This window comes from Canis aureus, chromosome 7 (assembly GCF_053574225.1).
Source record: "Canis aureus isolate CA01 chromosome 7, VMU_Caureus_v.1.0, whole genome shotgun sequence".
NCBI classification, from domain to species: domain Eukaryota; kingdom Metazoa; phylum Chordata; class Mammalia; order Carnivora; family Canidae; genus Canis; species Canis aureus.
This window is the reverse complement of record NC_135617.1, coordinates 30,506,789-30,520,703: the sequence shown is the minus strand read 5'-3', so window position 1 is coordinate 30,520,703 and position 13,915 is coordinate 30,506,789. Positions and strand designations below refer to the sequence as shown.

Below are 13,915 nucleotides of genomic sequence, written 5' to 3'. Positions count from 1 at the left end.
AATTATTACTGGTGATGTCAATCTTTATCACTTGGTTAAAGTGGTGTTTGCTAGGTTTCTCCACTGTAAAGTCATTTTTCTCCTTGTCTATATTTTTTTGACATAATACAAGTCACTACATCCAGCCTATATTCAGGGAGATCCAGGGCACATTTTATTGTGGCCCTTTTACCCGGCAGCAAAATTCATTTAGGAAATTTCAATATGAATGTCTCCTCTCTGAATTTAAATCTCAATGACTTTTCATTGAAATTCATTTTTCAATAAAGTTTCTTTATTTCATACTTTTGTCTCATTATGCTTATTTAGGATAATATTGTAAGCATTAGAGAGAAGTGAGAAACATTTAATGATCATTTGAAGGACAAAGCAGAATATAAACTATAATCAAAATTGCATTAAGTGACATTAGTAATTTATCCTCAAGTTCTCCAATGAGAAATGATTCTGATTATGCTATGTCTGAAGAAACAAAGAAAAATAGAAAAATTAAATTTTTGGACAAATTTTGCTTTACTGCAGAGCTGGAAAACATTCTATATCCATAATTTTATACCAGGACTGAACTTTAAGCTATACTTATTTTTAAATTATATATAATTTAAATTAAAGATTTTGAAGCCAAACTTTGAAAGTATCTGTCCTTTCTTGGGTTCTATATATAAGATTTCTTAAATTTTATTTTTTATTTTTAATTTTTTTTAAGATTTCTTAGACTTTAATTTTTCTAATTAGACTACATGGACCCTGACCATAGCTCTGAAGGTGATTTTTATTTTCATTTTATTTTAAGATTTTATTTATTTATTCCATAGAGAGAGAAAGAGCCAGGGGAGGAGCAGGGGAAAATAGACAAGCAGACTCCATGCTGAGTACAAAGCCCAACACATGACTTGATCTCAGGACCCCAAAATTATGACATGAGCTGAAACCAAGAGTCAGACACTTAACAGACTGAGCCACCCAGGTGCCTCTGAAACTGATCTTTAAATAATGCTAAGGGCTACAAAACAGTCATTTGCTCAACAGAGCATCCTCTTCTTTGGAAATTTAAAATAACATTTCTGTTTATTGTTTTTATTATTATTATTAGAAGTTTGGGTGTAATTCTCCAATGATTTGTTTGTTTTTTAATTCATTTTATTTTATTATTTCCAAAGATTTTATTTATTCATGAGAGACACAGAGAGAGAGAGGCAGAGACACAGGCAGAGGGAGAAGCAGGCCCCATGCAGGGAACCCAACATGGGACTCGATCCCAGGTCTCCAGGATCAGGCCCTGGACTGAAAGTGGCGCTAAACCGCTGACCCACCCGGGCTGCCCACCAATGATTTATTTGTTACAGAATTTTGACACTGGAAGAAAAATCTCTAAAAAAGAGATCCTACATCTGTGAAATGTTCTCTCACTGACACAGTTTCAATCTAGGGGCATTTAGAGTATGAAGTAAGAGTCTTCACTTTTATTGGCTATGCGTGGGTTGTCTGGTTTCTTGGCAGGCATGTTTTTAGGTGTTGCTTATTTCCCATGAATACATTCTTTTTATTTAGTGTTAGGGGACTTCTGGTTCTAGTAAGTAACCAATAAATTAAGCAAAACAAATCCAATATCCCTTTTTTCATGCTTTGGTTATATACTTTTAAGAGGAAAGTGTTTGGGGCCTAACTTTTTACCTAATTGGCTAAATTCTAGATTTTTATTTTGCTTCTTTTAAATTCTCAACAAGTTTGTAATTTCCTTTGTGGGTTGGGATTATCTTGTGTTTATTTATTTCCACAGGGCTCTCCATACAGTGCTCAGCATAAAGCATGACTCCAAAGTAGAAAGAAAAAAGCCCCACAACTCTTCACTTCAGATTTTACTCATTCCTAAAAGTCTTATAAAATGTTTGTTAACAAATGAATACTATTAAAATAAATCAGGAGATTGTTTAATTATCTAGTGACCAGAAGATGCTCCAATATTTTAGTAATATTATATACAACTCCTCTGTTAAATGCAAGTAGTTCTCATTTACTTATACCGTAGTCTTCTGCATATTTGCTTTTCACTTCCTCAAATTAACTACATCCTCAAAATAACTTTTAAGAAAAATCCAAAAGACTCTTTGTTTCTTCTGTCCCTTCAGTTGTCACAGTGAGTGTTATACCAAGAAACCATCCTAATAAGGAGAATCATAACAACTCAGGTATATTCATTTGTAATCTTATTTCTCACACATATTACCTTGTTGCATCTCTATTCTTACTCTACTCCCCAGGCTCTGGATCCTTAGCTAAGATTGCACCAACCACCTACTGTAGCCATTTCCCTTCTTCTTCATTTCATTTGTAAAATTGTTACTATATTCACCTTCATAAATCATATCTGGATCTTGTCTCTGCCTTATGGAAATAAATACAATTGTTTTGTAGGTCTCATAAAATCAAGTTCAGAAAATATGGCTCTAAATAAATATTTCAGGAAAAATACAACATACTGTGAGCCAAGTACATGGGAAAAAATGTGTATGATGAAAATAAAAAAGATTAGATAGCTAGATATATATATAGATATAGATATAGATATAGATATAGATATATATGAAGGTATTTCTCTGTAATTAAAACTACTTTACTCATGTTTGGCAATGAGGAATAACAGAATTTTTACCCAAAGGTGATATAATAGGATTTGTATTTTAAGGATAGCATTCAGACTACAGTGCACAAAGAAGGGAGAAAAGGACTGATGGAAAAGTTGGACAGAAGCCTATCTCAGTTAAGTCCAAATAGGAGATGATAAGGGGATGGAAAGAAAAAATAATCAGAGGCAGAACTGAAGGTCCTTGATGACTGATTAGAGAAGTAGGGTGGAGAAGGTGAGAGAGCAGAGAATGACTTTGCAGTTTCTGATTGGTACAACAAGAGTGGGTGGTTTTTACCAATAAGAAAAATAGGTGATATTACTGGAAGAATAGATTTGGATGGATGTAGAAGGAATGTATGATTAGTGATGGAGTATGGTATGAAGAGCATGTTGAGTTTAGTTTTGTATTTGTTGTGGTTGAAGGTCTAGTCAAACATTCAGAGAAGGTATTTAATATGAAAGTTTTTAGACAAGAAATTGTGTACAGTTTTTCTTTTTCTTTTTTTTTTTTTTTTTCCTATAGTATCCAGTGCTTGTTATTTTAACAATTCCCCACTTTTGGTCATTGTCTCAACAAGCTGTTGTAACCCACGAGTGTAGTGTTATTCTTTAGTACCATAGTTAACATAGTCATTGGGATGGATATTCATGTAGTGGCTATTACTAACATTTACTATCATCATACAAACATGTGGTTAGATCATTGAGTTCTGCAGGTTATCTAATTCTGGTGAATACCATTTGAAATGTGAGTGGCTGCAGAAAGGCATTTAAAAACCCTGAGAATACAATGCACTAGGGAGATTTATTAATACAATAACTGAGAGAATAATAATAGCCAAGGATTTAAAAATTCCCCAGATCAGAGATTCTCAGGAGATAATATGTAAGTATATCAAAGTCATAAAAATTATAATCATCTTCACCAGTTCATTCAGTCCCACATAATTAATTTTTGTTTTTCTTGGTATTAAGTTACCAGTTATATGAATCAATCAACTTTTCTGTTAGAGTTCTAGAAATTCTTACTTAGTTAGTTCAATGTTATGATTTTTAAGCTAAGGACTTGCCCAATTGTGTCCTATTATAAAGTGAACAGATTATATTTGAACTTCTGTAAATACCTATATTGTCATAAAAATAATACTTAATGCTTCATATTCAAACTCAAGCCTGAAGGAAGAAACAACGTATTAAAGATTTATAATAGGCTCCATGTTCTAACAGTTGGCAATAGATGAAATCATTGTCTTTGATTTCCACTTGGAAAATGAGTACTATCTTCCAAAAAAGGTTCCACATTAATAAAATTGACAAATATTTGAAGAACTTAGAAAAAAGGCATCAATTGGTACATAACTCTCACTTAGTAAATATTTGTTGAATTAACAGATTTATCCTCAGAGTACAAAGGTGCATGCTTGCTATGATTAAATTATCTAAAATTCTGTTAAACAGATTCAGAATTAGTAGAATTTTTTTCTTGAGGTGGTATAGCAAAATGCAAAAGAACACAGTCTTTGGAGAGTAAAAGTCTTTGAATCAAGTTAGTCCTCCACTATATGATGATAAATTATATGATGATAAATTATATATAGTCCTCCACTATATGATGATAAACTATATGATGATAAATTACTACATCTCTAAACCTCAGGTTCTACCTCTGAAAAAAAATGGAGATTGTAGTACTCATCTGTTTGGGTGAGGTCAAATATGACCATTAATTAAAGTATTTAAACAGTAGTAGCCATGTAGTGCATGATAACTATTGTTATTTCTCCATAGTCTTTAACGACTGACAAAGAAATGAATTCAAAATGTAAATTTATCACAATATTGAACTACTGTTGGGACAAACATAGAAGAAATTCACTTTCTTTTGGTGGAGAATAAATGATGTTTTGTGATGGTTGCCTTTTCTATTGCTAGAAAATGCTAGAAATCAAATGTGGCTTGCTTTACACATATTGAATTTCACGGCTCCTTCTAGGGTCCTGGGGGTTAGCATCACATGCCTGAGTTACTCACAGGAGTTTAAGTCAGGTAAAAAGATCCTTGATCAGAGGCAGCACAGGTCTAGTGATTTCTAGAATCTAGGCTGAAGAAAGTACCAGATAGAATTAGTTTTATGGATGCTACTGATGAGCATAGATAGCTAGAAAGTCCTTGAAGAGGGGTAGGCAGCATGAATCATTATTCTCAACAACTGATCTTTTTTGCAAAGGTAGACAACAGGTGTGGTACTCCTGCAAATGATGGAAAAGGATGACTCATTGAATTTTAATTTATATTATTCTAGTCAGGAGGAATGTTCCAATTCAGGAAAAAGACAAAAGTCTTATTCTTTCTTTGGTAGCTCTTTTCATTTGTTTTCGACCCTGCTTATTTCCCAAATTAGATAAAATAACAGAAATAGAAGTAAGATTCTTAGACAGACTTAGGAGAAAAGCCTGTGAAAATTCTGCCTGAAGTAGAATGGGAGAGCTGCCCTAACTGGAAAGACTGATTCATGCTGCCAGAAACTGGACCTATTTTCTCTTTATTTCATAGAAGTATTATACATATATTTTTTTTCTTTTTCAACTTAAAGACTAGTGATGTAGGAGTTTTTCAAAATATTTAAGAATTTTCTATCATCTAGAAAGTCTAAGACTTTCAGGCAAGTAAGACTTGAGCTTTATCTTTTTCCCTTTCAACATGTTACTTTACTTCTGTTAAAGGATTTTTTAAGAATATGGAACTCTTCATGAATTTGCACGTCATCCTTGCACAGGGACCATGCTAATCTTCTCTATATCATTCCAATTTTAGTATGTGTACTGCTAAAATGAGCACCTGCTAATGAATTTTAAAAATTTTACATTAGGGATCCCTGGGTGGCGCAGCGGTTTGGCGCCTGCCTTTGGCCCAGGGCGCGATCCTGGAGACCCGGGATCGAATCCCACGTCGGGCTCCCGGTGCATGGAGCCTGCTTCTCCCTCTGCCTGTGTCTCTGCCTCTCTCTCTCTCTCTCTCTCTCTCTGTGTGTGTGTGACTATCATAAAAAAAATAGAAATGGGTATGCTTTTAAAAAAAAAAAAATTTTACATTAGTTAAAAGCCTGAACTTTATGGTCAACTAATATTCGATAAAGGAGGAAAGATTATCCATTGGAAGAAAGACAGTCTCTTCAATAAATGGTGCTGGGAAAATTGGACATCCACATGCAGAAGAATGAAACTAGACCACTCTCTTTCACCATACACAAAGATAAACTCAAAATGGATGAAATATCTAAATGTGAGACAAGATTCCATCAAAATCCTAGAGAAGAATACAGGCAACACCCTTTTTGAACTCAGCCACAGTAACTTCTTGCAAGATACATCCACGAAGGCAAAAGAAACAAAAGCAAAAATGAACTATTGGGACTTCATCAAGATAAGAAGCTTTTGCACAGCAAAGGATACAGTCAACAAAACTCAAAGACAACCTGCAGAATGGGAGAAGATATTTGCAAATGACATATCAGATAAAGGGCTAGTTTCCAAGATCTATAAAGAACTTATTAAACTCAACACCAAAGAAACAAACAATCCAATCATGAAATGGGCAAAAGACATGAACAGAAATCTCACAGAGGAAGACATAGACATGGCCAACATGCATATGAGAAAATGCTCTGCATCACTTGCCATCAGGGAAATACAAATCAAAACTACAATGAGATACCACCTCACACCAGTGAGAATGGGGCAAATTAACAAGGCAGGAAACAACAAATGTTGGAGAGGATGCGGAGAAAAGGGAACCTTCTTACACTGTTGGTGGGAATGTGAACTGGTGCAGCCACTCTGGAAAACTGTGTGGAGGTTCCTCAAACAGTTAAAAATAGACCTGCCCTACAACCCAGCAATTGCACTGTTGGGGATTTACCCCAAAGATACGCAGGGACACCTGCACCCCGATGTTTATAGCAGCAATGGCCACAATAGCCAAGCTATGGAAGGAGCCTCGGTGTCCATCGAAAGATGAATGGATAAAGAAGATGTGGTTTATGTATACAATGGAATATTACTCAGCCATTAGAAATGACAAATACCCACCATTTGCTTCAACGTGGATGGAACTGGAGGGTTTTATGTTGAGTGAAGTAAGTCAATCGGAGAAGGACAAACATTATATGTTCTCATTCATTTGGGGAATATAAATAATAGTGAAAGGGAATATAAGGGAAGGGAGAAGAAATGTGTGGGAAATATCAGAAAGGGAGACAGAACGTAAAGACTGCTAACTCTGGGAAACGAACTAGGGGTGGTAGAAGGGGAGGAGGGCGGGGGGTGGGAGTGAATGGGTGACGGGCACTGGGGGTTATTCTGTATGTTGGTAAATTGAACACCAATAAAAAATAAATTAAAAAAAAAGTGAGGAAGAATACAAATGGTGACAAATAATGGTAAGTAATAATGCATCACAGTGATATATAGAAATACTGTATTATTTTGGACACGAGAATGAAAACTGTACTGCATTCATGTATGACAGCACAAGCACAGCATAGCCTAACATCAGCAGTGAAGCATCATCGGTTCAGTCTATACTTGACCACAAATATTTAATGCTTTTAATCAGCTCACAAAATTGAGTTTTACCTCTTCTTGGAAATCTATAACAAAAAGGAGTTCTTTCCCAGTTTTTATAATTGAACATTTTAGGAGGAAGATGAAAACATATTAGCCTTTGACCAAGGAGTCAAGTGTTGTCCTTTTAATTTGAATTAATGACTGAATTGAATACACACATACATACATACATACATACATACGTACATAAAAGGAAGGCTGGCTTAGGAACGCAGACTGTTTAGTTCTCCGATATACGTTCTCTCCCAGCAGCCTAGTAATTAGCTGCAAGTAAAACAATCTGAAATTGTTTGCTCTCATTGTCATCATTTGTGCCTTGTATCTGAACTCATTCCAGCATTTTTTCTATCAATGCCGAAGCATCATAAATTATAATTCCAGGAGTCTTTCAATATGACCTGTTTGGAGGGATCCCTGGGTGGCGCAGCGGTTTGGCGCCTGCCTTTGGCCCAGGGTGCGATCCTGGAGACCCAGGATCGAGTCCCACGTCGGGCTCCCGGGGCATGGAGCCTGCTTCTCTCTCTGCCTCTGTCTCTGACTCTCTCTCTCTCTCTCCCTCTGTGACTATCATAAATAAATAAAAATTAAAAAAATTTTTTAAAAAAAATATGACCTGTTTGGAGAGACTGGTTAAGGGAGTGAGTGTAGTGTGGCTTTTTGGCACCAGAACTTGGTATGGTATGACTCAGTATACAGGAAATATAAAAGACTGCTTCTCTCCCTATGATTCTGAAAGTAAGTCAAAACAAATAATTCTCCTGGTCAATTCTGTTGCTGAAGAATGAAGAGATTCCCAAAATACTGGGAAAAACACATAGACTTACAAATAACAGTTGATTTCAAATTTCAAGGATATAGGGATATTCTTATTATTTGAGTAGCTACTGCAGTGCAGTTTCCCTTAAATTACACACCACATAAATTTGTTTCTAAAAGTTTTCTGGAGAACAGAATCCAACTGAGGAAATTCATCCCAGAGCTACTAACTCATGTTTCTTCCAGCTTCTATGCTATATTCACCAAATATCCATCTCTAAGACAGCAATCCTCTCCTACCCTCCAGAGCACTAAGGGACATGAATAGATGAATACAAAAAAAACACAAAAAACAAAAAACAAATCCCATGTTGGATATACAGAAATTAAATTAGTTTAGTTTGTGAACATTACCAAACAACTTTTGAAATTAATAACTGAAGTTTAAGAATTCTACATATGATAAATTCTACTAACAGTCTTGGTAAATTTTCTGTCAGCCTTATGTTCCAAATGAAAGAGGATATTGGATGCGTGAAACCTCCACCTTCCAGCCCTTTACCACCCTCTACCCTATCTAACTCCTGGCAACAGTTAATCTATTCTCTATCTCTATAATTTTGTAATTTCAATAATGTAATATAAATGTAAATGTATAGTATGTGTGAGAATGTCTTTTTTCACAGCATATAATTCCTTTGAGACTCATCCAAGTTGTTGTGTATACCAATAAAATTTTTAAATGTTAACATTACTAAGTAATATAAGACAAGCATAATCATAATCTTATGATGATTATAAGAATCTTTGAATGGTCTAGTTTAGTGCTTTTCAATCACCTGGAGCTTGTTAAACTAAAACACAGGTAGCTGGGCTCCACCCCTAGTGCTCCTGATATGGGGCTCTGGAGACGACCTAAGAATGCATGTATTTGAAAGCTCCTCAGTGAAGCTGATGCTGCTGACTCCACTTTGAATAACACTTGTTTAAAATTTATAATCAAGAGGTCATTATAATTCTCATCTGAAATATTGCTCTAAAATAATTCACTGTCACTCTTCTATACCCAAAAGTTGTGGGTCTAACAGAGAAAGTAATATTCTCAGTTTTCTCAAGGAATTTTCCATTACTCCCAGGAAGAAACCAGACTTTCTAAAGGAGATGCCAAATGAACAAAAAGAAAACAGGCAGTTAACAAAATAGGTATTACAAAGAGCTTGTAAGTGAAATAAACAAAAGTGTTTTTCAGTAGTAATCAAGGAAATACAAACGAAGGCAATGAGTTCATAAAATCTTATTGGCAAATACTTCAAAATTTGCTAACATGACATGTTAGTAAGACAATAGAAAAACACATGGCCATAATAGCTAATAGGCACAACTACTTTAAAGACCAACTTTTTATAATTCATTAATGTAAATTATGCTTTCTGATCCAGTTACTACAATACCAGATCTCTATGCTATAAGAGAGCTAAACGTATGTTCAAGGCAGCATATTGTAAGGGGGTTTGTTGCAGTTTTCTGAAAAGTTAAAGATTCCTAAATGCCCATAAATAAATGAAAAACTAACAATGTTCAGCAGTTGTAAGAAAATTAAATCACTCTATGCACAAAGGTAAAAATATTGAAACAAAATGTGTTGAATAAAACAATATAATACATATAGTTAGTCATTTATGGTAGCATTCCTATGCTACAAATAATGTCAAATAATTAGTAAGCACATCTACATGTTTGGCACTATACTAAGTAAATTGCATGCATTAACTAATTATTTTATTCCTCAAAAACCCGTGTAAGTTGAGTATCATTAATAATTAATTAATAAACATTCAATTTGTGGATCCAGTACAAAGGGCAATGTAGGAAGCCTGAAGTGCCCTCCTCCTACAGACACACTGAATGTGTTTATACATTGAACAATTCTTTCTGAAAGAAATCCAGAAACTGAGTAACTCCTGTATATCAGATGAACAAAAAGCACCCACAACAAAATGGGTAGGAAAGACTGAGACGCACTCACTATAAACCCCACCCCCAGCACAGCAACCATTTAATCAGGAGGGACTTTCCAACTCCCAGTTTCTCCCTGAAGAGTGAAGAGTCCTCATATCCAACACCCTAACTTTTAAGACTTGCATGTAAGGGATGGGACCCCAAAACATCTAGCGCTGAAAACCAATGGGGCTTACATCCACAAAGTTCACATAACTATAGGATCCTATAGAATACATAGGAACAGTTATTAATGGACTCTAAAGGACTCACCCTGGCTATCTCCCCAGAGCTCAGTGTAGGAGCAGCAACAAAATGTCATGCCTCAGTCTTTCCAGTCTTTTCCTGAAAAGCTTTATTAGAATTCATGAGAAGCTACTTACTGAAAATAGGGCTTCTAATGTAGCACACATCTAGGAGGTGACTGCCATCCTACCTGGAGTACAGGGAAGCCAGTGGACATCTCTGCCTCCTCCCTCTAGCTCACTCCAAATTACCAATTTGTCCATGAAAGGAGTTTGCATATATTGTATCCCAGCTTCAGCAGATGCCACCTGAGGGTTGAAATCCTGGATTGTCTGGCCTTGATAGCCAAGGAGGATTGCATTCAGGAGTCCAATAGGACTATATCAAACAAAGAATCAGTTCTTAACTGGCTTTCCTCCCAGAGCTCAGAACAGAAAGAATAAACAGAAACACCCACCTCCCAGTTTTTCCCTGAAAGAGGTCTATTTCAAAGAGAGCATACTTTGAAAGCTGCTGACCAAGGATCAAGTTTCTAATAAGCTTGTTCACACATCTGGTACCCCAAGTTTTCTAGTTTCTTCCCAGGGCACAGGCCCCTGGATCACTTGGCTCTGATAGCCAACATGCACTCATAAGTACCACAGGACTACAGCAAACAAAAAAGGGCAGTTCATAATGGATGCAGAGGCACCCTATATCCCTTCCATGGCTCTACAAATGGGCCAAGCACAGAGAAAGCAGCAAAAATGCCTACTCCCTAATTTCTCCCAGGAAGGGACCAAACTACATACTTTCTTGCTGCTGTCTGAGGGTCCAGCTTCCAATCCACTGGCATTGAGGTGCTAACTGTGACCCTCCCTTTTAGGACACTGATGGGTCTGGGCACACTCCCAAATACTGGGAGGTACCTAGAACAATGAAGGCAACTTGGGCACTCACATGACTTTAAGAGAAAATAAAAAGCTCAGGTCAGACTGATTGGTGAAATTGCTTCCACCGAAGATCACTCTGTCAAGACCAAGAGAAATGGCTACTTTACCTAACAAGCAGAAACCAATACAGAGAATCAAGAAAAAATAAAAATGTAGGGGATTATATTTCAAACAAAGTAACAAAATAAAACTCCAGGAACAGACTTTAATAAAATGGAGAGAAGTGATTTACTTAATAGAGAATTCAAACCATAAAGATACTCAGAGAGGTCAGGAGAACGATGCATGAACAAGGTGAAAATTTTAAAGAATGTATAGAAAATATGAAAAAGCACAAAACAAAACACAGAGCTGAAGAATACAAAAATTGAACTGAAAATTCAATAGAGGGATTCAGGTTCAATAGCAGACTAGATGAGACAGAAAAAAAAAAATCAGTGAACCTGAAGACAAAGCAGTGAAACTCATCTAATCTGAGAAGTGAAAAATTTTTAAAAAGAATTAAAAATAGTGAAGATAGAATAAGGATCTTTTGAAAGACCATCCAGAGGATGAATATACACATTATAGAGGTCCCCAAAGGAGAACAAAGAAAGAAAGGGTCAGAAAGCTTTTCAAAGAAATAATGGCTGAAAACTTCTCTAAACATGGAGAAAGAAATAGACATCTAGACCCAGGAAGACCAGAAAGCTTTAAAACATTTTAAGAGACCCACCATGAGATACATTGTAATTAAAGTGTCAAAAGTTAAAGACTAGGGGCACCTGGGCAGCTCATTCAATTAAGCACCTGCCTTAGGCTCAGGTCATGATCTCAGGATCCTGGGATCAAGCCCTGCATCAGGCTCCTTGCTCAGCCAGGAGTCTGCTTCTCCCATTCCCTCTGCCCCTCACCACCGCTAATGCTCTCTCTCTCTCTCTCTCAAATAAATAAATAAAATCTTTTTTTTAAAAAAAGTAAAAGACTAAAAGAGAATCTTAAAAACAACAAGTGGAAAGCAACTTGTTACATAAGACTTTCAGTAGGTTTTTTAGAAGAAACTTTGGAGGTCAAGGGAATGAGTAATACGGTCAAAGTGCTGAAAGAAAAAAAAACTGTCAATCAATACTTTACATGGTAAAACTGCCCTTCAAAATTGATGGAGAGGTAAAGAATTTTCCAGACAAGTAACAGCTGAAGAGTTCATTTATTAGATAGCCTTACAAAGAATATTAAAGTGAGCACTTCAAGCTGAAATGAAAGATGCTAACTGGTACCAGAAAAACACATAAAAATATAAAACTCAATGATAAAGATAAATATAGCTAAAATCAGAATACTCTAATGTTGTAATGATGGTGGGTAAATGACTCGAAATGACTCGTATACAGGTCAAAAGAGAAAAATATCAAAAAAAAACATAACTATAATAATAATTCGTGACTAGATACACAATGTAAAAAGATGTAAATTGTGACATCAAAAATATAAAATGTGAGAGGGTATGTAGTACTTTGATATACATATCAAGTTAAATTTTTATCAGCTTAAGATAGACTGATATAAATATAAGATAGTTTATGTAATTCTCATGATAACCACAAAGCAAAAGCTTATGGTGAATATACAAAATATAAAGAGAAAGTAATGAAGGCATATCATTTCAGAAAATCACCAAATCAAAAAGAAAGAGAACAAATGAGAAAGAAAGGAATAAAGAAATTATAAAACAATCAGAAAACAATTAACCAAAAATTAACAAAATAGTAAGCCCATACCAATTAATAATTACTTTAAATGTAAATGACTTTAAAGACTGAATTCTCCAAAGACATACAATGGCTAAATTAATTTTAAAAATAAGATCCACCTATATGCTACCTATAAGAAACTCACTTCACCTTTAAGGATACACACAGACTGAAACTGAAGGGATGGGAAAATAAGATTGCATGCAAATGGAAGGCAAAAGAAAGCAGGAAAAGATATACATTAAAAAGTAGCAATACAATAATAGTAGAGGATTTCATTATCCAACTTTCAACAATGGATAGGTCATCCAGACCGAAAATTAAGAAGAAAACATGAGACTTAAACTACACATTAGACCAGATGGATTCAACAGACATTTACTGAATATTCCACCCAATAGCAGGAGAAAACACATTTTCTCAAGTGCATATGGAACATTCTCCATGGCAGATCATACATTAGTCTTAAGAAGTTTAAGAAGATTAAAGTCATCTCAAACACCTTTTCTGACCACAATAGTATGAAACTAGAAATCAATTAAGAGAAAACTGGAAAACTCACAAAAATGTGATTAAACAACATGCTCCTAAAAGGCCAATGGGTCAAAGAAGAAATCAAAACAGAAACCAAAAACCATCGAGAGAAATGAAAGTGGAAACACACATACCAACATTTACGGGATACAACAAAAACAGTTCTACGATGTAAATTTATAGTGTTATATGCCTAATTTAAGACAAAAGAAATATCTCAAATTAAACAACTTAACTTTATACAGTAAGGAACTAGGAAAGGAAGAGATATATCCTCACACTTGTTAGAATGAGTATCATCAAAAAGACAAGAGATAACAAGTATTGGTGAGTATGTGGAGAAAAAGGAACCCTTTTGCACTGTTGGTGGAAATACAAACTGGCATAGTCACTATGGAAAATAGTATGGAGTTTCCTCAGGAAATTAAAAATACATCACACGATCTATCACTTGACTTAGCAATC

General features: G+C 35.3%; 1 long non-coding RNA gene and 1 other non-coding gene across 2 annotated transcripts in view; both read right to left on the bottom strand.

Moving 5' to 3' along the window:
• The window catches only part of LOC144317209 (uncharacterized), a 293,885-nt gene that overhangs the window by 126,156 nt on the left and 153,814 nt on the right, over nt 1-13,915 (bottom strand). The window lies entirely within an intron of this gene.
• Nucleotides 5,361-5,467, bottom strand: LOC144317972 (U6 spliceosomal RNA). Its single transcript, XR_013383835.1, has one exon. It is a non-coding gene; the product is annotated as a U6 spliceosomal RNA (small nuclear RNA).